General features: G+C 44.2%; 1 protein-coding gene across 6 annotated transcripts in view; it reads right to left on the bottom strand.

Moving 5' to 3' along the window:
- Positions 1 to 26,575, bottom strand: part of ATP13A3 (ATPase 13A3) — a 161,117-nt gene that overhangs the window by 86,115 nt on the left and 48,427 nt on the right. Inside the window, exons 1-3 of one of the 6 annotated variants that reach the window (XM_049880051.1) lie at positions 12,082 to 12,544; positions 11,246 to 11,289; positions 9,557 to 9,731 (exon numbers count right to left, since the gene is read on the bottom strand). The gene's annotated coding sequence lies outside the window, so the exon portion shown is untranslated. Of the gene's footprint in view, positions 1 to 7,157; positions 7,211 to 9,556; positions 9,732 to 11,245; positions 11,290 to 12,081; positions 12,545 to 26,575 lie in introns of those variants that run through there. The other 5 variants (XM_049880057.1, XM_049880065.1, XM_049880034.1 and 2 more) reach the window with 5 other exon arrangements.

Below are 26,575 nucleotides of genomic sequence, written 5' to 3'. Positions count from 1 at the left end.
TATTAAAAAAAAAACAGGGAAAAAGAGTCTACACTTCACCAAGGTTAGCATCTTTCACCTTCCCTAGGAAGACGAGCACGGGTTACGTTACATCAAAAAAGCCTTACCAACAAACTAAGGAATGGCGTGTAGGCAGGCAGCGTGTGGGCCTGAAGCTCATAGGGGCTATTTTCCAAAAATTAATCTGAAAGTCAGTTCTTGCTCCAAAATGAACCTGAAACGCATTTCTTCAAAAGGAAAAGAGTGACTAGGTTCCCACGATGGCCCACAAATGCCCTTTTTACCCTCCACAATTCTGCTGAATTGCAGTCCACATTACCCTAGGTCAGGGGGCAGGTAGCCAGGTTACCAAGCCCTTAAGAACACCCTCCCCTAACTTAGTCTGGTAGAGCCCTGGTGGTACAGTGGTTAAGCGCTCGGCTGCCAACCAAAGGGTCGGCAGTTGGAACCCACCAGCCGCTCCACTGGAGAAAGATGTGGCCATCTGCTTCCATAAAGATTACAGCCTTGAAAACCCTGTGGGGCAGTTCTGCCCTGTTCTATATGGTCACTAGGAGTTGGAATTGACTTGATAGCAGTGAGTTTGTTTTTACTCTGTCTGGAGAGTTCTTACCTGTTCTTCAAGACCCAGCTCAAGTATCTTCTCTACTAAGCTTTCTTTGATTAAACTCAGTGCCATCGAGTCGATTCCGACTATAGCAACCCTACAGGACAAAGTAGAACTGCCCCAAAGAGTTTCCAAGGAGCGCCTGGCGGATTCGAACTGCCGACCCTTTGGTTTGCAGCCGTAGCACTTAACCACTACGCCACCATGGTTTCCTTTCTTTGATTACATCCCAGCAAAGGACTCCCCCACCTTTGTATCCTACGTGTATCTGAGCACTTGTCCCGTGATACTAGAATTACAGATTAAAAACCTTAAAGGTTGGGATGCCAGGGCAGCTCCCAACAGTACAGCTGAGCGAATGAAGACAGAGCAAGCGAGAAGAGAGATGAGACCACTCTTACTGGGGAAAATTTTAAATTAAGTTTTGCCCTGGGCATGTTCTCATATTTCATCCCTATGACCCCTTTCCCAAACCTAATACCCTCCTTCCCAGGTCCTTCAGTGAACTCAGGTAAACTTACACAACTCCCACCTCCACGCAGCACTTTGTTCTTTACTATCAACTACTTCCTCTTTCCCTAACCAAGTAAGTTGGAGTCACAGTAAGTAGTTGAGTGACAGCTCCTTGCAAACGTAAGACGAATCTCTAAGTAAAAAAAAAAAACACAAAGTAAAAATAGAAGCAGGAAGGAGATGTGGGGAGTGGGCACGGCAGTTCTACCACTCAGAGGGGCAGGCCCACATAAGAGCCTGAGAGACTCTTCCAGACTGAGCTTCCCTGAAGTATCCTAACTTTACCATATCAGCTCCTGCACAGCAGCTACTGACAGAGACAGAGATGGGGCAGGGGCCACAGCAATCCAAAGGATCACTCATCCTTCCTGGATAAATGGTTTTGTTTTAGTTGAGATTACTTATGGTCAACTTTTCATTATTATGTACAAAGAGTCTCACCAACTTGGTCATCAATGAACTTAAAATATAAACAGTGCCCTGATTCCTACCAAGCAGTTCCTTGAAATCTAATGCTAGAGCATTGCTTGATTTAGGAAAAGGTAAAACCAACTGAGAAGACCAAGGTGCTACCCAAGTATCCTAATATTCCAAAATAAATCTGTAAATAATAAATTAGCATTCTATCAAGAGTCATTATGGCTTATTGCCACTTCCAATTTCATAAAAAGTCATTTGTTAAAGCATTTATTGTCTACTATGTGCCAAGCACCTTGTTAAATGCTGGAGATTACAAATTAAATTTCTAACTTCAAAGAACCATGTTTAGAGGGCTAGATGGATAAGTAAGCAAACATATATCAAACAAAATGGTTGAGTGCTACAGTGAACTATGTATCACCAGAGCAATGAGGACAGGGAAACGAGCGGGAGGGAAAGGAAGAGAAGGGGTAAGTACAGAAAAGACTTCAGAAAAAAAATATCCCTCAATCTAGGACCTGAAGGAACAAGCAGGATCAAGCAAACAAGCAGTAAAAAGAGGGAAAATATTTAGGGAAGTCCACCACCACCAGGTGCCCTCGGGTCGGCTCTGACTCATGGCAACCCCAAACGCTATCGGAGCAGAACTGTGCTCTACAGGGCTTTCAACGGCTGCTTTTTCAGGAGCGGACTGCTAGGCCTTTCTTCCGAGGCACCTCAGGGTGGACTTGAACCTCCAGTCTCTCTGTTAGCAGCTGAGCCTGTTAACCATTTGAACCACCCAGGAACTCCTTAGGGAGGACAAAGATCAAAAATCAAACCTCCTGCCATCAAGTTGATTCGGATTCACAGGACAGAGGGATAGAATTCAAGGACAGTAATGACCACAATCAGAAATACTAAGGTGTGAGATCCTAGAAAACGTCAGGAACAGAAGTTACTCAGACTGGCTACAGCTCAAGATGGCCTCTGGGAAATGGCTGGAAATAGAACTATGTTTTAGTTTTTTTGACGGGATAGGATCAGATTATGATGAAACACCCTGTGTGACAAGGAATATGGATTTCATCTTGTAGGTGATGAAGAAGCACTAAAGGTTTCAAGCAATTCTGAACGTTTTTCAGCTGACCCAAGGGACCACACAGCCAAAGAACACAATGTGACTGGTGCTTTCTGATCTTGTGTAGTACAGCAGCCCAGCGTTTACCAGCTAGACTGTTTATCCTCAGGATGACAGAACTCATTCTCCAATGTACAACAACATCTAGTCCTATGCATGGCACACACAGGAGCTAAAAAAATATTTGTTGAATAGTTAGATATACCAACACAATCCTAAGGGCACAACCAAGGCCCTAACTAAGTCTCCTTCCTTTTACACCTTCCTTACTGCCTATAAAATCTCAACTCTTCTGCATTACAGCAATTGGTAATTACCACAACTTTTAAGGAAACATGAGAAAGAATCATTCACTATGAGCTGTACCAGAGATGAAAAAGGATTTGGGGAAAAAACATATTAAAATACTTTTGACCACAGTAATCAAAACAGTCTGATACTGGTATAACCACCGACATACAGACCAATGAAATACAAATTGAGAGTCCGGAAGTAAGCCCATATATCTATGACCAACTGATTTTCGGCAGGGTGCTCAGTCCGTTCAATGGGGAAAAGAACAGCCTCTTTAATAAATGGTGCTGGGACAACTGGATCTGCACAAAGACGGAACGCAAAAGAATGAAGCTGAGCCCACACCTCACACCATATACAATAATTAACTCAAAATGGATCAAGGGCCTAAATATAAGAACCAAAACCATAAAACTCTTAATGCAAAACAGAGGGGTAATGCTTCAGGTTTTAAACAATAGATTATTAGCTGCGACGCCAAAAGCACAAGCAACAAAACAAAAAATTAGACTTCAGCGAAATTAAAACCTTTTGCTCATCAAAGGACTTTATCGACAGAATGAAGAGGTTCACTGGAGACTGGGAAAATATGGGGGAACCATATATCTAATAAGGTTTTAGTACCCATAATATATAAAGAATTCCTACATCTTAACAACAAAAAGACAAACACCCCAATCAAAAATTGGGCAGAGGATGTGAACAGACATTTCACCAAGGAAGGTAAAAACAACTGGCCAACAAGCACATGAAAGATACCCAAGATCATTATATACTTAGACCCATTGCCACTGAGGCGATTCTGACTCATAGCGACCCTGAAGGGCCGAGCAGAACTGTCCCCATGGGGTTTCCAAGGAGTGCCTGGTGGACTGAACTGCCGACCTCCTGGTTAGCAGCCATCGCTCTTATCCACCACACCACCAGGGTTTCCAGCATCATTAGGGAAACGCAATACAAAACACAATGAGATAACACACACACACACACACACAAAAACGCTATACCCCCACTAAGATGGCTATGACAAAAAAATTTTTTTTAAAAACTGAAAACAGATGTTGGCGAGGATTTGGAGAAATTGGAACCGGCCCTCTTTACTGCTGGTGGGACTGCAAAACGGTACAGCCATTGACAGTTCCTCAAAAAGTTAAACACAGAATCTCTGTATGACTCAACAACTCCACTCCTAAATATACACCCAAAACAACTGAAAGCAAGAACGCAAACAGGTACTTGTAGACCAGTGTTCACTGGAGCATTATCCACAAGAGCCAAAAGGTACAAACCACCTAAATGTCCATCAACAGATAAGTAAGTAAACAAAATGCGGTACATACATACGATGGAATATTACTCAGCCATAAAAGTCCTGAAAGATGATACAACGTGGTTGGTCCTTGAAAACATCACGCTGTGTGAAATAAGTCAGCCACAAAGGGACAAATATTGTATGCTCCCACTTACATGAAATATCTAGAACAGGCACACACACAGAGGCTAAAGTTTATTAGTGATCACCAGGGTGAGAGGAAGGGGAAAAGGAGAAGTCACAGCTTAAGGGCCACTGAGTTTCCGTTAAAGAGGATGGAAAAATCTGGAAATGGAAAGTAGTGATGGTAGCACATGATGAACGTAATTAATGTCACTGAATTGTACACGTAAAAATGTTGAAATGAGTTACATATATATACATATATACATATATACATATATACATATATATATGTAACCACAGTAATAAAAAAAATACTTTTGAACCTGTGTAAATTAGGCAGTTTATTCCACACTTCCTACTAAAAACTGAACAGAAAACAACCATGGGTTAGCTCACAATTACTCCAAGTTTAACTCTCAGGCAATGGTGATAACTATGTTGTTGTTGTTGTTAGCTGCTGTTGAAGGTTAGACCCCATCTTGTGGCAACCTCATGTGCTAGAGTAGCATTGCTCCATAGGGTTCTTGGCTGAAATCTTTACAGAAGCAGTTGTCCAGGCCTTTCTTCCGTGGAGCTGCTAAGTGGGTTCGAACCGCCAACACTGAGGTTAATATTCGACTGCAAACCACTTGTGCCATCCAGGCTCCCGATGGTAACGATAAACGCTGTATTTTCATATCAAAAAGACCCATGAAATAAAAATATATCTTAACTAAGAATTTGCTAAGTTAGTTCTCTTTCAAATAATTTAGTGCTCCAGACCAAATTTTGGCACTTTATGTTTTACTTAGTAAAATGAATTTATTATTAATATTAGCATGTAAATAAGGTGTTGATCTCTTGTACATGGGCAAAATTTAAGGGGGGGAAATTTAAAAAGCAGAAATGTTAGGAAATCATGGACAAAAATAAATTATAAACAGCTTAGAAAATTCATGGCCTAGGAAGCTAAGGCATAAACTAGCCTTGGATGAAAAACTTTCCATCTATGAAAAAGCCGTGATCCATGGTTAAAGAAATCAATCCAAAGTCCACAGAAGTAAACTAAAGTTTCGAGTTGCCGTCAAAAAAAAAGAAATATAGAAATACTTCACCCATCAGTGTTTTAAATGAAAAAAAAAAAAAAATGAACATAAAATTCTATTAAATAAATACAATTAAATATTGTTTAAATGTAATGACTAGTTATGGGAGAGAGAATGGGTAATAACAGTAGCATAGAAGATCGGGGGGTGGTAGGGGAGGACTGCAAACACCCAGAGATACAAAGAGAAAGACAAATATATACTAGTTGAAAAGAAAAAAAAAAAGTATATACACACACACAAGTTGGCAATGACCAAAAACAACAAATATTGGCTAGAATGTGGGGAGGTTGGAACTCTCATCTACTACTGGTAGGAATGTAAAATGGTATAACTGCTGTGGAAAACAATATGGCAATTCCTTAAAAAAATCAGAAATAGAGCTATCACATGATTCAGCAATTCCACGCCTAGGTATATACCCTAGGGACCTAAAAGCAGTGACAGGAACAGATATACGTACACTGATGCTCAATGCAGCATTATTCATAATAGCTAAAAGGTTCAAACAACCAAAATGCCCATCAACAGATGAACGAATAAACAAAATATGGTACCTACATACAATGGACTACTACTCAGCCACAAAGAAAAATGAAGCCCTGAAACATGCTACAAGGGCGGACCTTGAAGATATTACGCTGAGTGAAATAAGTCAATTGCAAAAGGACAAATATTGCAGGGGGTCACTTACATGAAAGGACAAGAAGAAGGGAATATACAGAGACCGATGGTTACTAATAGTTACCAGGGGCAGAAGGGGGGAGGCAGTAAATAGTAAAATTTTTATCTACGGTGATGGGAAAAGTGCTATCAACTAAGGCTAATAGTTACACAACCTGACTAATGTAACTGATATAACTAAGCTGTAAGCCAGAAAAACAGGGTGAAATGGTAAATCTAGTGTTATATCTAAGTTTACAACAGCAGCCAAGAAAAAAAAAAAAAAAGGCTGCACTTGTTGACACTACTGAGGTACAACTAAATACCTCGTAGGATTAGATTTCTTGGTTTGAAGGTTTAGGGTCACGGCTTTGCGGGACTACCCAGTCAATTGGCCTAATGTTGTTTTCAGAGTCTGATGCACCTCCAAGTTCAGTGAGTAGTGCTTAGGGTTTTAAAACCTTTCAAGTAGTCACCCAAGATACAATTTGTCTCTATTCGCCTAGAGCAGTAGAAGGAGACCCAGGAACCGGAGAAGGAAATGATCGTAGGTCTAACTGCATCCATGAACTACTGTTGCCTTCACTATGAGACCAGGATAACTAAATGGTGCCCACCTACCATTACTGAATGTTTTGATCAAGGACCTAACAGATGGATCCTGATTGAAACGAGTGAAAATTTCCTGTGGAAATCAGACTTACTAGATCCACTGAGACTGAGAGAATCCCCAAATCTACTGCCCTAAAATATTCTTTAAAACTTGAATCAAAACTTCCCATGAAGTCATCTTTAAATGAAACAACAGTTTAGCTCAATTAATAAAGAATGTCAGTCAGCCTTGAACACTGTGATCTTTTAAAGAATTATCTGAGATCAAATTGACAACTCTAAAGCATAGAAGAGAACATTAAGGGGCACAGAGAGTGAAAGTGAAAATTAATGGTGGTGAAATAATATGGGTTGAGATAGTGAGAACAGTGACACAATATAAAGAATGCAACCAATGGCACTGACCTGTATGTGCAGAAATAAATTGTTGAATGGGTACATGCTCTGTTGCATATATTCTCACCAAAAAAAAAAAAAAAAAGAAAACTTTTTATTAAATGCTGCTGCGAAAATGCAAAATCATTGTGTGTTTTCCCTATGAAAAGCCTGAATACAACACCATGTCATCACTGCCTGCTGCTATAGTCAACAAAATAAAGATAAAATCGATCCTCAGCCATGCCCCCCTACCTCTATATACCCAGACTCGGTCTGAAGAAATAAAATGGGTATTAAACTAACAAACAGTACGTTGTCATTTCCTGAACCTCTTGTCCCTGCAATTCTCTAAGGTTGATATTATTTACCTCCACTGGGCAAATAAAGAACTAAAAAAGGTTAAATCACCAGATCTAGGCTATAGAGCTAGTAAGTGATACTACTGGAATTCAAAGTCACTTGGATCTGGTTCTGAAGCCCACATTTTATCCAGTACGCAATGTCTTCTCTCAGCGCACACGACTGTTAACAAACCTTTAGTCACAGTAACTTTTTTTTAAGACTGGTATTTTCTTCCTGTGCTATCCCCAGAGGTATGTTTAGGTTCAGTTACTTTCAATTTCGTGGAAAGCACTAACAATTTATATAGTTCTTTTAGAAGAGAATGCAGGTCTTGCTAGCAGTAAATAAGGCGTTAGCTCTTAAAAGTAACAGGAGTTCAGTATCAACCCAGAATTATACAAAGCCTCCAAATTTCCCAACTTTATTACTTAGCCTTTTAATTACGCTAGGTTCTTTCTGTGATCTATAACACCCAGCATAACCCTAGAGAGTAGGGGATTTCCATAATACCTAATTTGTCTCTCCATTATTCACACTGTGGAGTCACATCATACATGAATTTAATTATATCAATTCAACTATAAATGCTGGGGGGAAAAAAGAAACATAAGACAGAAAAATAATCTAAATAATGGTGGCAGGGTGGCCGTCACTGATAGCCCTCTCCCAGAGTGCACATGAAATAGAGAATACGACTCTGCTGCTCCTCAGCCAGGGATCCCTGGGTGGTGCAAACGGTTCAAGTGCTCAGCTACTAACTGAAAGGCCAGAGGTTCAAGGCAACTCAGAGGCGTCTCAGAAGAAAGGCCTGGCAATCAGCCACTGAGAACCCTATAGAGCACAATTCTGACACATGGAGTCACCGTGAGTCGCAATCGGGTCGACGGCGACTAGTGAACTGGTGATGTAAGTTTCCCACCAGTTGTCAAGCTGGCACCTTCCTGAAGGGCTTTTTCAATGACCATTTTGACCATACAGGATTTGACCTTAAATGAGACTTCAAGCCCAAAGCCCCCACCTGGAAGGTGATTTCGCTTTACTCGACTCTTTAGATCATGCTTTTAGAGAGCTGTTATCTTTAATAAGTGATAAGCTACTTTCTATTCAACTTAGGGTCCGTTTACATACAAGTGTCCCCAGGAGCCCTGGTGATGCAGTGGTTTAACGCTCAGCTGCTAACCAAAAGGCTGGGGCCAGCAGTTGACACCGCTCCATGGCGGAACGATGTGGCAGTCTGCTTTTGTGAAGGTTCACGGCCTTCGAAATCCCATGGGGCAGTTCTCCTCTGCCCTGTAAGGTCACTGTGAGTCAGAATTGACTCAATGGCAACAGGTTTGGTTTGGTTTCTGGTTTTGGTCACCAATTCCAGTGAATGGAAACTGAAGATAAATCAGGTTATTAAGGTCATGCTGTTGTTTTATGTCTGTCTTCTGAGATTTTAGAAATTACAACCACCGTGTTGCCATTCAAGAAGCGCTGGTGGCACAGTGGTTAAGTGCTCAGTGGGCTAACCAAAAGGTCGGTGGTGCAAACCCAGCCACTCCACGTGAGAAAGATGTGGCAGTTGGCTTCCGTAAAGATTTACAGCCTTGGAAACCCTATGGGGGCAGTTCTAGTCTGTCCTATAGGGTCGCTGTGAGTCAGAACTGGACTTGATGGCAACGGGGATGTTGCCGTAGACAGGTATAAAGTTTTTATTCCCACCACCACCCAGACCATTGGGAAAAAACACAGAATAAAGACAAAGTTCGACACAACACCCCTCATATCACTGTTCATCTCTCACTGAGCCTGACCACTGCGTAGGTTATATGTCCAAGTATGACCCAGAGCCCATTTCCTGGGATTAATATTAATCTTAGGAATAAAATATACTCATATTTTAAAACCTCACATTTACAGTGGTTACAAAACCGCCATGCTACACAAGCACAGCCTGATTCAGTACACAGGATGGAAGGGGGAAAGCAACCAGGATGTGCCTTTTGCTACATATATTGGCAGTTAATTCTTAAAACTTTCTGAGGTATCACTGTTCTACTTCATTAATTTAAAAAAATGATCAGGGAAATCAAGTAACTTACAGTAAGTATAAAGGGCTTTGAAGTCAGTCAGAATCCTAGCTCTATATGACTGTATGAGCTCTTAACCACTGCGCCACCAGGGCTCCGTACGTGACAGACTTCTGTTTCTAGGTTTGTGATGTTAGCTGTGTGTCACTCTGGGCAGCTTAACATCTCTGAACCTCAGTTTCCTCATCTGTAAAAAGGGGTTTAAGTGAGAATTATGTCAAGTGTTTAATCCAGGGCCTAGTATACAGTAAGCATACCCAATAACTATTAGCATTGTTCAAAATCAAACAGAATTCGAACTCAGGTCTAAGTCCCAAGTTCATGCTCTTTCCACTACAACATGCTGTGGCAACACACACCTACTGTACACATAAGAACCCATACTGGAAAGATGATATAAATAAGAAATGGATATCACCTAAAGGAAGTCCCGTTAAAGGCTAGCTAAACCAGCAGAGACTCTGAGTGGTGCAACCGGTTAACACGCTCGGATGCTCACTGGAAAGCTGGAAGTTCAAGGCCACTCTGAGATGCCTCAGAAGAAAGCCCTGGCAATCTGTTCTCAAAAGTCAGCCACTGAAAACCCTGGGGGCACCACTCTATCCTGACGCACGTGGGGTCGCCAGGAGACGAGGGTCAGCTCAATGGCGACGGGACTTTTTAAACCCGCAGGAATACTTTAGCTCTAACATCTGATAAGCAGAAGCAAGTAGAAAACTCCTCAGGAGATACCGTTTAGGCATTCGGGCTTACAGAGCTGGTTCTAGTAACCATGAAACTAGCTCCCTGCCCATGTAGGACTTTGTCCTGTAGGTCTCTACTCAGCCGTCAGGTAAACTCTTCATTTCCAGAGGTCGCCCAAATAAAGCTTGCTGGCTGGCCTGGACCCGCCGGCTATACTGCATCATTTTGAAACTTACCAACTTTATTTTCAAAATAAACTGCTACTCAATATTTTTACTTCATTATAACTGTGCAATTTATAAATGGAAGCAACCAAACAGTGTCATCACTTTTTCTACCCAATCTGCAGACCAAAACTGGCTTTGTGGTCCTGACACTTCAAAAATCTCATGTAAGTCTTACCCTCAGCCTAATCTCACAGTGGCTAATACAAAAACAGGGATAACAGTAAAAGTAAACTACAACAATCAATAAGGGGTTCACTATTTCAAAAGACTTCCAGTAATTGATTTGCCTTAAAAGGGGGGCTGCTAAACCAGGACGGGGTGCCCACACATTTATTTTGGCAGCTGTAGCCTACTCAGCAAAGCAATAATCCTCTGGAGAAAGGAATGTCACATTTATTCCAGCAAAAGAAAATTAAGACATGTGCCTTGGTAAAGCCCCTACCTAGAGGAGAGCCCTTTCAGCTTCATGCTCTCCCTTCAAAGGACAACCAGATCAGTACACTCCTGCTTTAGCAACAAAACCTTCAGAAGATACTAAGTCTTCACTTTGCAATCATCTTTAAAATCCCCGCATTTCTTCGGATGTTTACAATTCTAACCTCTGTCTTACACATCTACGGTAGCCATTACACAAGAATGATCTACTCATTTCCTTCAGAAACCTGTGTAGGGGAACACAGGTTTCCAGGTGTAGGACTCCATATCCATTCATTTTGCACTAATATAAAAACTAAATATGGCTCTAAGACACTGATAGTTAAAAGTAGTTAATCATGTGAGTGGCTCATACCTCCTGTGTCCAGACAGGAAGATCCAAGGATGTTTCTTTAAGACCTGCGGGAGAAGAGGACACAATAAACACCTGTCACCATGAGCTGCCCAAATTGAGAAGCCCCAGACTGACTTACTGTCCACCCTCAACCCGCTTCCCTCCCAAGCGAGAAAACAGAGGTCCTAACATCCACTGGGACCTAACTGTGTGAAAGGAAAGACCACGAAGAGTGCAACTACCAAAGCCCTGGAGGAAAGAGCCCTGGTCGACCGGTGGTCATCTGGGTTTTCCTTGTCTTCCCTGCAGCCGACTCCCAGTGAGAGGCCTTAGGCAAGTCAGAAGTCACTTTCCCTCTCCAGGGCACAACTGATCCGCAAAGTGACCTGACTGGCAAGGAGCTCTGCTAGTCAGTGACCAGGAGCGAACTCAAGGTGCCTTCAGTGAGCACCCGCACAAGCCCAGCAAGGGCCCTGCCAACACGCCCGCCTCCAAGACCCCAGCAATTCCCGGACTTTCTAAAGGAGCTGGACCCCCGCCCCGCTCCCGGGGCCAGCACGTGGCCACCCTCCTGTGAGCTGCGTGTCCAAACCAGGCCTTTACACCCACAACGTGGCCCCCTCCGTCCGCCCCACCTGTCCAGACATCCGCGGGCTCGGCGTCCCCTCCGATCCCCGTCCCCCACACACCTTCCCAGAGCAGTGATGTCCACACCCGGCCGGAGAGCACACACTCACCAGGGACCCACACCTCCGGCCACACTGCTCGCCCCCTCCAACCTCTCCATCGCCACCGCCCACCGCTCCACGCCCCGCTGCCCCGACCCTCCGGCGCCCCGGGAAGCCAGGGCCACTCACCAGCTGCCACCGCGCCGCTCGCGCTCTCCTCGGCTGTCTCCCAGCCCGAGGACCTCAAAGGCCGCGGGGACCCGGGCCGCCGCAGTCTCCGCCGCCTCGCCTCGCCTCAGCCCAGCCCCATCGCCCTCGGCCGGCGCCGGCAGCCGCGGGTCGCTGGGGCTCGGGGCGCCGCCGCCGGCACCGCGCGCTGCGGCTCGGGGTGAGGGGAGGGAGGCGCCGCGGCGGGGCCCGGCCGGGCCGGGCGCAGGGCAGCCGCGCTCTCCTCGTCGGCGTCCGCGGCGGCGGCGTGCAGCCCCAGCACGGCGGGAACCGGGGAGCGCGGTGCGCTGGCAGACGGCCCCTCGCCGCCTGCGACGTAGGGAAGCCCCCTTTCCTCAGCCGCGCCGTCCGGATCACGCCGCCCCGAGAGCCGGCGGCCGAGTGAGCGTGAACGCGCGCGACCGGCTCGGGACTCCCGCGCCGGACGTGAGGTCACGTGACGGCCTCTCCGCGGCGCCCAGGGCGGGGGACGTCAGGCGGGGCGGGGGCGGGGCGACGGTCTGGCCCCGCCCACCTCTGGTTTGCGCCCCGCCCCCCCAGCCGAGCTCTCGAAGAGCACGAATGCCAGGTGAGGCCCTCCGGGACGTGCGCGTGTCGGGGTGTGCGGATGGAGAGTGGCTGTTTGGGGCCGGAGGAGGTAGAATTTGTCCTCTGGTGCAACGTCAGAGATTATAGTTCAAAACCCATTTTATGAACAGAGAAACTGAGACCCAGAGGAGGGCCTAGACTAGATTCACCGAGGGAGCGTGGGTAGAACGGTGCAGTAGAAGCCGGCTCCTAGCTCCCAGTCCAGGTCTCTTTCACGCCCTGAGACCTACCCCTGCAAAGACAAGCATCTCTCGCATTTAGCTGGAGGCTCTGCGCCCAGCCTCGGGAGGAGGGCTGGGAGGTGTAGCCTCGGGAAAGCACCCACACGCCCGTCACATCGCCTCCGGCAGGAAGGAGTTTCTTCCGAAAATGCTGGATGCAAATCATATACTTCGCTCTGCAGAAGGTTTATCTCGGGGCACGAAGGAGACCGGATATCCAGATCGCCCACTGGGTTTTCGCTGTGCTCGGTCGGCGACGCGCGCGGGCAGCGGGGAGCGCCCTCAACCCCCTGCTGCCCCGGACTCAGGTCATCTCTGGGCCCCCGGGCTTTTGAGGCCCGGCCATAAATGTTACTGTTTTTCTACCTTGCTGCAAACGGAACTCTTAGCTCCTTGAGCGTCCGAGGGGAGTGGCGGCACGAAGCCCTGGTCCACCGGACTTGGGGACACAACGCCGAGGGCAATACGCTTTCTCTGGTCCATGGTGCATGGAGACACTTTACCGGAAACAGGGTGCGTTCAGGCACAGGTAACACCTCATCTGAGTCAGTATGCTGCCCTGAGTCCACGAAACATTGTGCCTTGGGTTATATTACACTGGACAGTTTCGCCACGTTGTCTCACACTGGCCAACAGAGCACCGGATCAAGATGGGTCCACTGCTGTCGCTTCTCAATTCCACCCCCACTCCACCCCGCCTCTTCCCCCAGGATTCAGTTCAGTTTCAAACCTCACCGCATTGAAAGTACTAAATGAGATAACGGTGTGCAAGGGTTGGGCAAACTGTAGGAAGTGGTCAGGTCGGGATTGCGCCCTCAAAGCCCTTTTAGCTCCTGGCTGTTTCCCCACAGCCTTTAAAGGATCTCAAGTCTCTACAGACCTAAAAACTATCGTGAACCCTCCACTCAAAGTCCCCTCTGCAGTTAGCTTTCCAGTATTTCTCTCCCCCTCATACAGACCTCTAAACTGTGGTTTCCACTGGCAGTCTCCACTTCCTCATTTCCCAATACTGCAAAGCCTGGCTTCTCCTTCTCTACACACACCCTTACCCACTCTGCTCAGACCAAAGTAACCATGACCTTCATTTTGCCAGACCTGGCAGGCATGAGTCCTAATTAACTGTTGGCAACTAACAGCAACAAATCTTTCTGGATCATTCTTCTACATTTGACACTGATGACTCCCACCTTCTGGAATCTCTCTACTCCCTTGGCTTCCAGAAGAGTAAACCAACCAAACCAAACCCATTGCTATCAAGTCGATTCTGACTTATAGTGACACTGTAGGACAGAGTGGAACTGCCCCTATAGTGACACTATAGGACAGAGTGGAACTGCCCCTATAGTGACACTATAGGACAGAGTGGAACTGCTCCATGGAGTTTCCAAGGAGCGCCTGCTGGATTCGAACTGCTGACCTTTTGGTTAGCAGCCATAACACTTAACCGCTACGCCACCAGGGTTTCCTTCCAAAAGAGTACAGTCTCCCAATTCATTTGTACCTCAATAAATAAGGCCTCCGCTTCCCTTGGTGACATCATTAAATTCCAAAAGCTGGGATTCTAGACCTTAAATGCAGGAATCCAATCTGGGTCCACAGCTCTTCTGGATCTGATAATTCTTCCTGGGGTGTCCTGTCCACCCTCATGTCAACTTCGAAATCATTAATGATTATCAATGTTCAGGCCAGACCTCTCCCACAAATTTTAGACGCAAATATCCAACTCCCTGCCAGGCAGTTCTAGCTAGATATCACAGCTCCCCAAGCCCCCAAACTCAGCATGTTCAAAACTGGACTCGTCCTCTGCCTTCATACCTTCCCTTCCCTCAGGCTTGGCACTGACTATATCTGCACGGTCATCAAAATTTTGGGAAATTTTGGGGAAGTTGGTAATGAATGAGTCATTCTTGATTCAGCCCTCTGCTTCAACCAGTCAGCAACCCCTATCCATTTCACCTCCTTAATAAGCCTTACCTCTGTTCCCACTGGCTGAGAATTTGCATCTCTACCCCAAATCTACTAAATCAGGACTTACAGTTTAACAAGATCCCCAGGTGATTCTTATGTATAGTAAATTTTGAGAACCTTGTCTCCACTAGTGGTTCTCAGAATCCGGTCCCTGACCGGTATTAGCATCGCTTGGGAATTTGTTAGAAATGCAAAATCTCAGTAGGGGTTCAAACCTGACGAACCAGTTCCAAGCCCCAAAGCAAACTCGGCCTCCTCTCAGCCTCCAGAGTGAACTATTTAAAATGCACTCCTATTCAAATCCTGTGGGAATCCCTTGTTGGCTTTTGGCTGCAGTGTGTACTCTCAAGGTACCCAGCATGAGCCTGTCACTGCACTCTGGCTTTTAAAAGACCTCGAAGATTCTCACACTTCGGGATGCAGCCAAAATCCCCAAAGTAAGGCAAAATCCCCAAAGTAAGGGCTAGGTAAGACTATATGAAGATAAAGAGCAATTTAATTTTTCCAAAATTCCTGGCCACAGATATTTGGGGAATGATGAAAGGATAATTTGAACGCTGACTTGGGAGGAGATGATGAGTCACTGGAAAATGCTTGACCATGTTTACAGGCTAAGAGAAAAGAAGGAGCCAGAAAAGGAGGAGAAGCCCAAGACTGGAAAGAGAAAGGGAGTGGACTAGTCTTAAGAAGTTCTGGAAAGCTTTTTCTCAACCCATGCTAATGATTTTGGGCCCGGCCTCTGTTCATGCTTGCTAGCCCTTCACTTCCCTATTCCTACTCACTCTTAAAAACTCAACCTATGATCATGCCCCTCAGATAACAGCCCCACTAGTAAGCTGTAACTTCACTGTCCACAAACGTTTCACATCTCCATCCTCAAAACGCATGTCATAGATTGAATTATGTCCCACGAAAATATGCGTACCAATTTGGCTAGGCCATGATTCCCAGTATTATGTGGTTGTCCACCATTTTGTCATCTGATGTGATTTTCCTATGTGTTGTAAATCCTACCTCTATGATGTTAATGAGGTGGGACAGGCGGCAGTTATGTTAAGGAGGCAGGACTCAATCTACAAGATTGGATTATGTTTTGAGCTAATCTCTTTTGAGATATTAAAGAGAGAAGCAAGCAGAGAGACAGGGGGACCTCATACCACCAAGAAAGCAGTACTGGGAGCAGAGCTCACCCTTTGCACCTGCGATTCCTGCTTGGAGAAGCTCCTATTCCGGGGGAAGATTGATGACAAGGACCTTCCTCCGGAGCCGACAAAGAAAGCCTTCCCCTGGAGCCAATGCCCTGAATTTGGACCTATAGCCTCCTAGACTGTGAGAAAATAAACCTGTTTGTTAAAGCCATCGACTTGTGGTATTTCCGTTATAGCACCACTAGATAACTGAGAAAACGCCCAACCTTGCCCTCTTCTCTCATGTCACCTTATCTCTTCTTTCCTTGAGAAAATGCAGATAATCAGGAGGGAACACCCTCATCTTCCCACCCTCAAATCTACACATCAGCCCACACCTGCATCCAATATCTCTTCCCTCATTCCAGTTTTTATAGGGGACTGATACTTCACAAGTACAATACTAGGCCTCCCAAAGATCACCACTGTTGCCAACTGCAACTGACACTTTTCTGGCCTTATCTCTCTAGCCCTCTCAGCAGCATTTAACTCCCTTTCTTGAAATACTTTTCTCTTAGTTTTGATAACTGTTATGGATTAAATTGTGTCCCTCAAAAATGTGTACCAACTTGGTTAGGCCATGATTCCCAGTATTGTGTGGTTGTCCACCATTTTGTGATCGGATGTGATTTTCTTACATGTTGTAGATCCTAATCTCCACCTGTGGTTCATAAGGCAAGATTAGGTTATGTTAAAGAGGATTAAGGTCCCCTGATCCAATATAAGGGGACATTTCCCTGAGATGTGGCCTGCATCACCTTTTGTCTTTGTTGCTGTTGTTAGGTGCCATGGAGTCAGTTCTGACTCATAGCCACCCCATGTTAAACACAATGAAACACTGCCCACTCCTCCCCCATCCTCACAATCATCGTTATGCTTCAACCTGTTGTTGCAGCCACTGTGTCAATCCATCTCATTGAGGGTCTTCCTCTTTTTCATTGACTCCCTACTATACCAAGCATAATGTCCTTCTCCAGGGACTGGTCCCGCCAGATAACATGTCGAAAGTATGTGAGATGAAATCTTGCCGTCCTTGCTTCTAATGAGCATTCTCGTTGTATTTCTTCTAAGACAGATTTGTTTGTTCTTCTGGCAGTCCATTATATTTTCAGTATTCTTCGCCAACACCATAATTCAAAGGCACCAATTCTTCCATCTTTCCTTATTCATTGTCCAGCTTTCACATGATGTTGCTTATTGGTCCAGTTGTGAGAATTTTTGCTGAAGGATAATCCATACTGAAGGCTGTGGTCTTTGATCTTCATCAGTAAGTGCTTCAAGTCCTCTTCACTTTCAGCAAACGAGGTTGTGTCATCTGCATATCACAGGTTGTTAATAGTCTCCCTCCAATCTTGATGCCCTGTTCTTCATATAGTCCAGTTTCTTGGATTATCTGTTTAGCTTATAGATTGAAAAAGTATGGTGAAAGATACAACCCTGATGCACACCTTTCCTGACTTTATACCGTGCAGTGTCCCCTTGTTCTGATTGAATGACTGCCTCGTGGTCTAAGTACAGGTTCTTCATGAGCACAATTAAGTGCTCTGGAACTCCCATTCTTGGCAGCGTTGTTCGTAATTTGATATGATCCACATAGTTGAATGTCTTTCATTGTCAATAAAATATAGGTAAACATCTTTCCAGTATTCTTTGCTTTCAGCCAAGATCCGTTTAACTTCGGCAATGATATCCCTTATTCCATGCCCTTTTCTGAATCCGGCTTGAATTTCTGGCACTTCCCTGTCGATGTACTTGCTGCAACAGCTTTTGAATGAGCTTTAGTAAAATTTTATATGTGTGTGATATTGTTCGATAATTTCCACATTCTTTTGGATCACCTTTCTTTGGAATGGGTACATATATGGATCTCTCCCAGTCAGTTGGCCGGGTAGCTACCTTCCAAATTTCTTGGCATAGGCAACTGAGCACTTCCAGTGCTGCATCCCTTTGCTGAAACATCTCAATTGGTATTCCATCAATTCCTGGAGCCTTGTTTTCTACCAATGTTTTCAGTGCAGCTTGGGCCTCTTTCTTCGGTACTCCCTATGCTACTTCCTGAAATTGTTGAATGTCGACCAGTTCTTTTTGGTACAGTGACTCTGTGTATTCCTTACATCTTCTTTTGACGCTTCCTGCATCGCTTAGTATTTTCCCGATAGAATCCTTCAATATTGCAACTCTAGGCTTAAATTTTTTTCTTCTCTTCTTTCAGTTTGAGAAATGCCGAGCGGGTTCTTCCCTTTTGGTTTTCTAACTCCAGGTCTTTGCATATTTCATTGTAATACTTTGTCTTCTCCAGCCACCCTTTGAAAGCTTCTGCTCAGCTCTTTCACTTCATCATTTCTTCCTTTCGCTTTAGTTACTGTACTTTAAAGAGCAAGTTTCAGAGTCTCTTCTGACATCCATTTTGGTCTTTTCATTCTTTCCTATCTTTTTAATGACCTCTTGCTTTCTTCATGTATGATGTCCTGGATGTCATTCCACAGCTCCTCTGGTCTTTGGCCATTAGTGTTTGATACATCAAATCTATTCTTGAGATGGTCTCTAAATTCAGGTGGGGTATACCCAAGGTTGTACTTTGGCTCTCGTGGACTTGTTCTAATTATCTTCAACTTCGACTTGAACTTGGAGATGAGCAATTGAGGGTCTATTCCGCGGCTGGCCCCTGGCCTTTTTCTGACTAATGATATTGAGCTTTTCCATCGTCTCTTTCCATAAATGTAGTCGATTTGATTCCTATGTATTCCATCTGTCAAGGTTCACATCTATAGTCGCTGGTTATTTTGTTGAAAAAAGGTATTTAAATGAAGATAAAACCTTTTATCTTAGAAGAGATAAAAGGAGAGAGAAGTAAGCAAATAGACAGGACCTCCTACCACCAAGGAAGTAGAGCTGGGAATGAGCATGCCCTTTGGACCCAGGGTCCCTGTGCTGAGAAGTTCCTAGACCAGGGAAAGACTCATGAAAAGCTGACATAAACAGAAAGCCTTCCCCTGGACCAACACCCTGAATTCAGACTCGTAGCCTCCTAAACTGTGACAGAATAAACTTCCGTTTCTTAAACCCATCTACTTGTGGTACTTCGGTTATAGGAACACTAGATAACTAAGACAATAACATGCTGTCTTTTGGAATTCCTCCTCCCTCTTTGTCTACTTTTCCTTAACTTCTTGTGGGGGCTTCCTCCTTTTAACCTCCAAATGTTGCTGATCCCTAGGATCCATTTCTCTCTCTACACAATTTTTTTTTTCTATTTGGGGTCTATGGACCTTAGAAGAGTCACGAATTCCTAAAATTTGAATGCAAGTATTTTTAAAGAATTACAGCTTTTGTCAGGTTTTCAAAGGTATCTAGGACCACCGCCCCCCCCCCGCAAAAAAGGATGAGAGCATGGATCCAAATGCTGTCACCTTAGGTGACCTCATCTGCCATGGCTGTAGCTATCACCTGTGAGTGCGTTAATAACCCCCAGTTGCATACCTGCAGCCCAGGTCTCTCTTCAGAGTCCCTGGGCCATACCTGCCTTACATCTTCATGTCGTGTCTCACTATTGTTGTTGTTAGGTCCCATCGAGTCAGTTCTGATTCATAGTGACCCTATGTACAACAGAATGAAATACTGCCCAGTCCTGCGCCATCCTCAGTTGTTGCCATGCTTGAGCCCACTGCTGCAGCCACTGTGTCAATCCGTCTCATTGAGGGTCTTCCTCTTTTTTGATGACCCTTTGCTATAGTAAGCATGATATCCTTCTCCAGGACTGATCCCTCCTGATAACACATTCAGTGTATGTGAGGCTAGTCTCGCCATCCTTGCTTCTGATGAGCAAGCATTCTTGTTGTCCTTCTTCTAAGACAGATTTGTTCTTTTGGCAGTCCATGATATGTTCAATGTTCTTTGCCAACATCACAATTCAAAGGTGTCAAATCCTTACTCATTTTCCAGCTTTCACATGCATATGAGGCAAATGAAAACATCATGGCTGGGCTCAAGCACACTTTAGACTTAAAGGTGACATCTTTCCTTTTCAACACTTTAAAGAGGTCTTTTGCAGCAGATTTGCTCAATGCAACGCATCTTTTGATTTCTTGACTGCTGCTTCCATGGGTGTTGATGGTGGAATCAAGTAAAATGAAATCCTTGACGACTTCAATCTTTTCTCCGTTTATCATGATGTTGCTTATTGGTCCAGCTATGAGGATTTTGTGTTCTTTATGTCGAACAGTAATCCATACTGAGTTCTATAGTCCTTGATCTTCATCAGTGAGCACTTCAAGTCCTCTTCACTTTCAGCAAACAAGGTTGTGTCTTCTGCATATTGCAGGTTGTTAATAAGTGAGCTGCATCTTAACAGCTTCCTCCAGTCTTGATGCCCCGTTCTTCTTCATGTAGTCCAACTTCTCAGATTATTTGCTCAGCATACAACTAAATACACATGGTGAAAGGATACCGCCCTGAGGCATACCTTCTCTGACTTTAAACCATGCAGTGTCCCCTTGTTCTCTTCAAATGACTGCCTTTTGATCTATGTACAGATTCCTCATGAGCACAATTAAGTGTTCTGGGATTCCCATTCTTCACGATGTTATCCATAATTTGTTAGGACCCACGCAGTTGAATGTTTTTGCACAGCCAATAAAACACAGGTAAACATCTTTCTGACATAGGGCGGCTCAAGAAGAAAATGAAGTATTATCATGACATGCGCAAAGATCTGGAGATAGAAAACCAAAAGGGAAGAACAGGCTCAGCGTTTCTCAAGCTGAAAGAACTGAAGAAAAAATTCAAGCCTTGAATTGCAACAGTGAAGGATTCTATGGGGAAAATATTAAACGATGCAGGAAGCATCAAAAGAAGATGGAAGGAATACACAGAGTCACTATACCGAAAAGAATTGGTCTACGTTCAACCATTTCGAGAGGTAGCATATGACTAAGAACCAATGGTACTGAAGGAAGAAGTCCAAGCTGCACTCAAAGCACTGGCAAAAAACAAGACCCCTGGAACTGATGAAGTATCAACTGAGATGTCTCAACAAAAGGATGCAGCACTGGAAATGCTCACTTGTCTATCCCAAGAAATATGGAAGACAGCTACCTGGCCAACTGACTGGAAGAGATCCATATTTATGCCTATTCCCAAGAAAGGTGATTCAACAAATGCAGAAATTAATTAAAATTAAACTAATATCACACACAAGTAAAATTTTACTGAAGATCATTCCAAAGTGGCTGCCGCAGTATATAGACAGAAACTGCCAGAAATTCAAGCCAGATTCAGAAGAGGGAACCAGGGATATCAATGCTAATGTCAGATGAATCCTGGCTGATAGTAGAGAATACCAGAAAGATGTTTACGTGTCTCATTGGCATCTCATAATTTCACTTATCTAAAACTCAACTCTTGCCCTTCTTTCCCAAACCCACTCTTCCCCCAGGCTTCCCAACCTTAGCAAAAGACACTACCACAAGTCCAGCTACTCAAACCAGAAACCTAGAAGTCACTCTCTACACCTCCCTGTCCTTCTCCATCCATATCAAATCTAATGCCAAGTCCATTTCAAATCCTTCCACATCTCTCCATCTCCAGTGCCGCCTTCATCTCTCACCTGTGACCACTCCTTTAGCCCCCAATTGATTTTCCCTCTTTCACCCTTGCCTCACTCCAGTCCATTCTCACACAGCAGCCAGAGTAATGTTTAAGGTGTGTGACTTGGAGCATAGCCCCTATAGAAGGCTTTCAACTCCTTCCCATTTCGCTTACAATAAAATGTGAATTTCTTCTTTGACCTACAAGGTCCAGTGTAGCATACAGCCTGCCCTTCACTCCCCCTTCGCTAGCCCTAGCTCCCTCCGTCATACCTCCCCTCCCTGTTCACCTCACTCTACCACAGTTGGCCTCCTTTCAGTTTTTCGAATACCACCATTGTAGGGTAAAAAACATCACAAAGTTTAATAAAGCAAAAAGGAAGTTGTATTTGGGATATATTCAAAAAGACAAAAGTTGAGAAGTGGACAAGCATGCTGTCAGAGCTAATATCTGCCTGAGTCCAGAGAATATTACAGAATAGACAAGAAAGGGAAAATGAACAAGTATGCTGTCACAACCATGTCTGTCCAAGTCCAGAGAATTTTACAGAATAGGCAAGAATGGGAAAACTGAAAAGCACGCTGCCACAGTCATGTCTGCCTGAGTCCAAGGAAGGTTACGGAGTCATCAGCATATATTAACACTACAAAGTGGGCAAAACTATTGAAAGTTTCACCTTTTCACAGACTGGCTAGAAAATGCAATCTTACATTTTGAATTGTCTTTCTTAAGGATCATTGGTGCAGGTTTCAGTAGCCAGCAGTCAGGAGGGCCTTGACTGGTCCAACAGGTTTCTATTTGCTAAAAGTTAATAGAAAAAGATAAGACTGGAAAGTCTTTTGCATTCTGGCTTCTGTGAAAGTTTCCCTAAAAGATGTTTTCCAAGATTATCCTATCTATTGTCTTTATACCTCAGGGCCCAGTTGATGTGTCCTTGTAAGTCTTTGTGAGCCCAGCTCCATCTGGGTCACGTTCTCTATGTTGAAGGACAAGGAATAATGACTCCAATATTATTTCCAAATTCACCACTAAGCTGTTGCCTGCCTCAGGGCCTTTGGGCAACACTTTATTTCTCTTCCCTTTTTGCCTTGCCTGGCTCACTCTTGCACAAGTTCAGCTCTTAGTTTAGGTATATCTATATCAGTTATGGAAACCCTGGTGGCGTAGTGGTTAAGTGCTATAGCTACTAACCAAGAGGCTGGAAGTTCAAATCCACCAGGCACTCCTTGGGAACTCTATAGGGAGGTTCTACTCTGTCCTATAGGGCCGCTATGAGTCGGAATCGACTAGACAGCAATGGGTTTGGCTTCTTTGGACATCAATTATTGAGAAATGCCTCCCCTGTTGCTCATTCTTTCCTGATGTTTTCTCATGTCCTCTGTGTGTTTACTTGCACAATCTTAATTACCTGTGAGTTTATGTATATGTTTGTTTAACACCTTTCTCTGCCACCAGACTGCAAGCTCTTTGAATATGGGGACCAACCAAAGTTCCATAATTTCTCTCAGAGGGGCTCAAAGGCAGCAATGTTGTTAGAAGAGGAGATGGGAACTTGTTTAGTGACACTTTGTGCGAGATTGACAGAGCAGCAGTTGTCCATCTTTCTAAGTGGGGGAAGGACTGGTGGAATTATGGGAAAATGGTGTATAAAGTACACAAGGCTGTAAATCTTTACGGGACCAGACTGCCACATCTTTCTCACATGGAGCGGCTGGTAGATTTGAACCACCAACCTTTCTATTAACAGCCGAGAGCTGAACCACTGCACCACCAGTACTCCCCATAAAGATTAAAAAACTAAAACCAAACCCGTTGCCGTCGAGTCCATTCCGACTCATAGCGACCCTGTAGAACTGCCCCATAGGGTTTCCAAGGAGCGCCTGGTAGATTCAAACTGCTGACCTTTTGGTTAACAGCCGTAGCTCTTAACCACTACGCCACCAGGGTTTCCAAACCAAACCCGCTGCCATGGAGTTGATTCCAACTCATAATGACCCTATTGGACAGAGTAGAACTGTCCCATAGGGTTTCCAAGGAGTGGCTGGTGGATTTGAACTGCCCACCTTTTGGTTAGCAGCCAAATGCTTAAGCCACTGCACCACCAGGGCTCCTGGTCCATAAAGATTACAGCCTTGGAAACCCTATGAGGCAGTTCTACTCTGTTCTATAGGGTTGCGATGAGCCACAGTCTACTTGACAGCAGTGGGTTTGGGTTGAGTTTTATTATTTCTTTTAACCATTACAACAGTTCAATGGGGTAGTTACTATTATATGCATTTTGTAATGGATGAAAAAATGGAGGAAGCTTCACATGCATTAACTCGTTTAATCTTTCTAACAATCCTAGGAAGTAGGTACTACAATTATGTCCATGTTTACAAATGAGGAAACTGAGGAAGGCTTAAAATGCTATCTTACAGAATGGGAAAGATGTGTTAAATAACTCACCCAATGTCACGGAGATAGTAAACTGCACAGTAAGGATTTAAACCCAAGCAATTTGGCCCCAGAGCCAAACTCTTGACCACTCTAACCACGTGAGGTTATAGTGACTCATTTTTTGCATTTCCTTAACACTTTATCTTTAACTCTTTGGATTATCTGTTTGACCAACCAGGCTCTGACTTCCACATGAGCAAGGATGTTATTCACCCATTTCTAGATCCTTAGTCCCTAGCAGAGGACCTGGCACATAATAATAATCAATAAGTGTGCTCAGTAAGTGAATAACAAATTATCTTTGATTTTTCACTATGTCAGATTCTACCACCCAAGTATCTGTTTGTCTGACTGTGGTCAGTTGTGTTGCTGTGGTGCTGGAAGTTGTGCCACTGATATCTCATATACCAGCAGGATCACCCAAGGTGGACAGGTTTCAGTGGAGCATCCAGACTGAGACAGACTAGGAAGAAAGGCGTGGTGAACTACTTCCAAGAATTCTTCAGTGAAAACATTATGGATCACAATGGAACTGACTGACCTGATTACCTTTGGACACATCATAAGGGCAGACCAGTTGCCGGGGGGAGACATTGTTTTTGGTGAAGCAGAGGGGCAATGAGGGTGAAGAAAAAACTTGGTGAGATGGATTGTCACAATGACTGCAACGGTGGACTTAAACATGCCTGAGATTGTGCAGATAATGCAGGAGTGGGCAAGGTTTCCTTCTGCTGTACGTACGGTTGCATAAGCAGAAGTCACTCAACAGTAACTAACATTAATAACATGTCAGACCAGCAATGGAATGGCTATGATTCCCATTTTATACAGAAGAAAAATGAGGTTCAAAACTTGACAAAAAGAAGTGACTTGTCTAAGAGTCCACCTGACTGAGTCCAGCCCCCTTACATGGTCCCTCTGCTGCTTCTACATACGGTTAGAAGACACATGATTAGATTAGAAAGCCTTCGCCTTGAAAAATGTCTAAAAAACACCATAGCACTTGTTATGGGTTGAATTGTATTCCCCCATCTCCCAAATATGTGTTGGAGTCCTAACCCCTATACCTATAGATGTAATCCCATTTAAGAACAGGATTTCCTTTGTGATGTTGATATGGCCATATCAGTGTAGGGTGCGTCCTAAACCTAATCACTTCTGAGATAAAAAGAGCAGCTAGACACAGGGATATACAGATGACACAACCTTGCTTGCTGAAAGTGAAGAGAACTTGCAGCACTTACTGACAAAGATCAAAGACCATAACCTTCAGTATGGATTATACCTCAACATTAAGAAAACAAAAATCCTCACGACTAGACCAATAAGCAACATCATGGTAAACAGAGAAAAGATGGAAGTTGTCAGGGACTTCATTTTACTTGGACCCACAATCAACGCCCATGGAAGCAGCAGTCGAGAAATCAAATGGCTCACTGCACTGCCAAATCTGCTGCAAAAGACCTCTTCCAAGTGTTAAAAAGCAAAGATGTCATCTTGAGGACTAAGGTGCGCCTGACCCAAGCCATGGTATTTTCAGTCGCCTTATATGCATGTGAAAGCTGGACAACAAGTAAGGAAGACCGAAGAATTGACACCTTCGAATTATGGTGTTGGTGAAGAATGTTGAATACACCATGGACTGCCACAAGAACGAGCAAATCTGTCTTGGAAGAAGTATAGCCAGAATGCTGCTTAGGAGCAAGGATGGCGAAACTTTATCTCACATACTTTGGACATGTTATCAGGAGGGACCAGTGCCTGGAGAAGGACATCATGCTTGGTAAAGTAGAGGGTCAGCAAAAGAGAGGAAGACCCTCAATGAGATGGATTGACACAGTGGCTGCAACAATGGGCTCAAGCATAGCAATGATAGTGAGGATGGCTCAGCACCAGGCAGTGTTTCGTTCTGTTGTATACAGGGCTGCTATGAGTCAGAACCAGCTCAATGGCACCTAACAACAACAGCATAGACGTGGAAACAAGGGAGAAGAAGGGAGCAAGATAGATACACGTGAAGATCTCCAAGGAATCAAGGAATTCTGGAAGGGACAAGAATCTTCCCACAGAGAGAACCTTCCCAGTAGCCGGTGCCCTGAATTCAGGCTGTAAGAAAATAACATTTCTTTCTGTAAATTAAAGCCATCGACTTCTGGTATTTCTGTTACAGCAGCGCTAAGAAACTAAGACAGCATTCCCTGCCTTTTCTAGAAAAGAGTGGTCATTAAAAGTTCTTTGATTATGATATTTCTCCAACAAGCTTGATTTCTTTCCTTTAGCTTCTTTTAAGCCATTCTTTTCATATTTGATTTGGACTATACGGGCCTGTGTGTGTATGTGTGTGTGTCTGTGTGTATTGGGATAGGGAGTAGAGCTATGAGTCAGAAGTTAAGAAACTGGAGTCCAGGATCCACCATTGACTTATTTCCGTTACTAAGCAAGGCATGCAATCTTTTTTGCCCCTGC

This window comes from Elephas maximus, chromosome 1 (genome assembly GCF_024166365.1).
Source record: "Elephas maximus indicus isolate mEleMax1 chromosome 1, mEleMax1 primary haplotype, whole genome shotgun sequence".
Classification (NCBI taxonomy): Eukaryota; Metazoa; Chordata; class Mammalia; order Proboscidea; family Elephantidae; genus Elephas; species Elephas maximus.
This window is presented reverse-complemented; position numbering and strand designations above follow the sequence as displayed.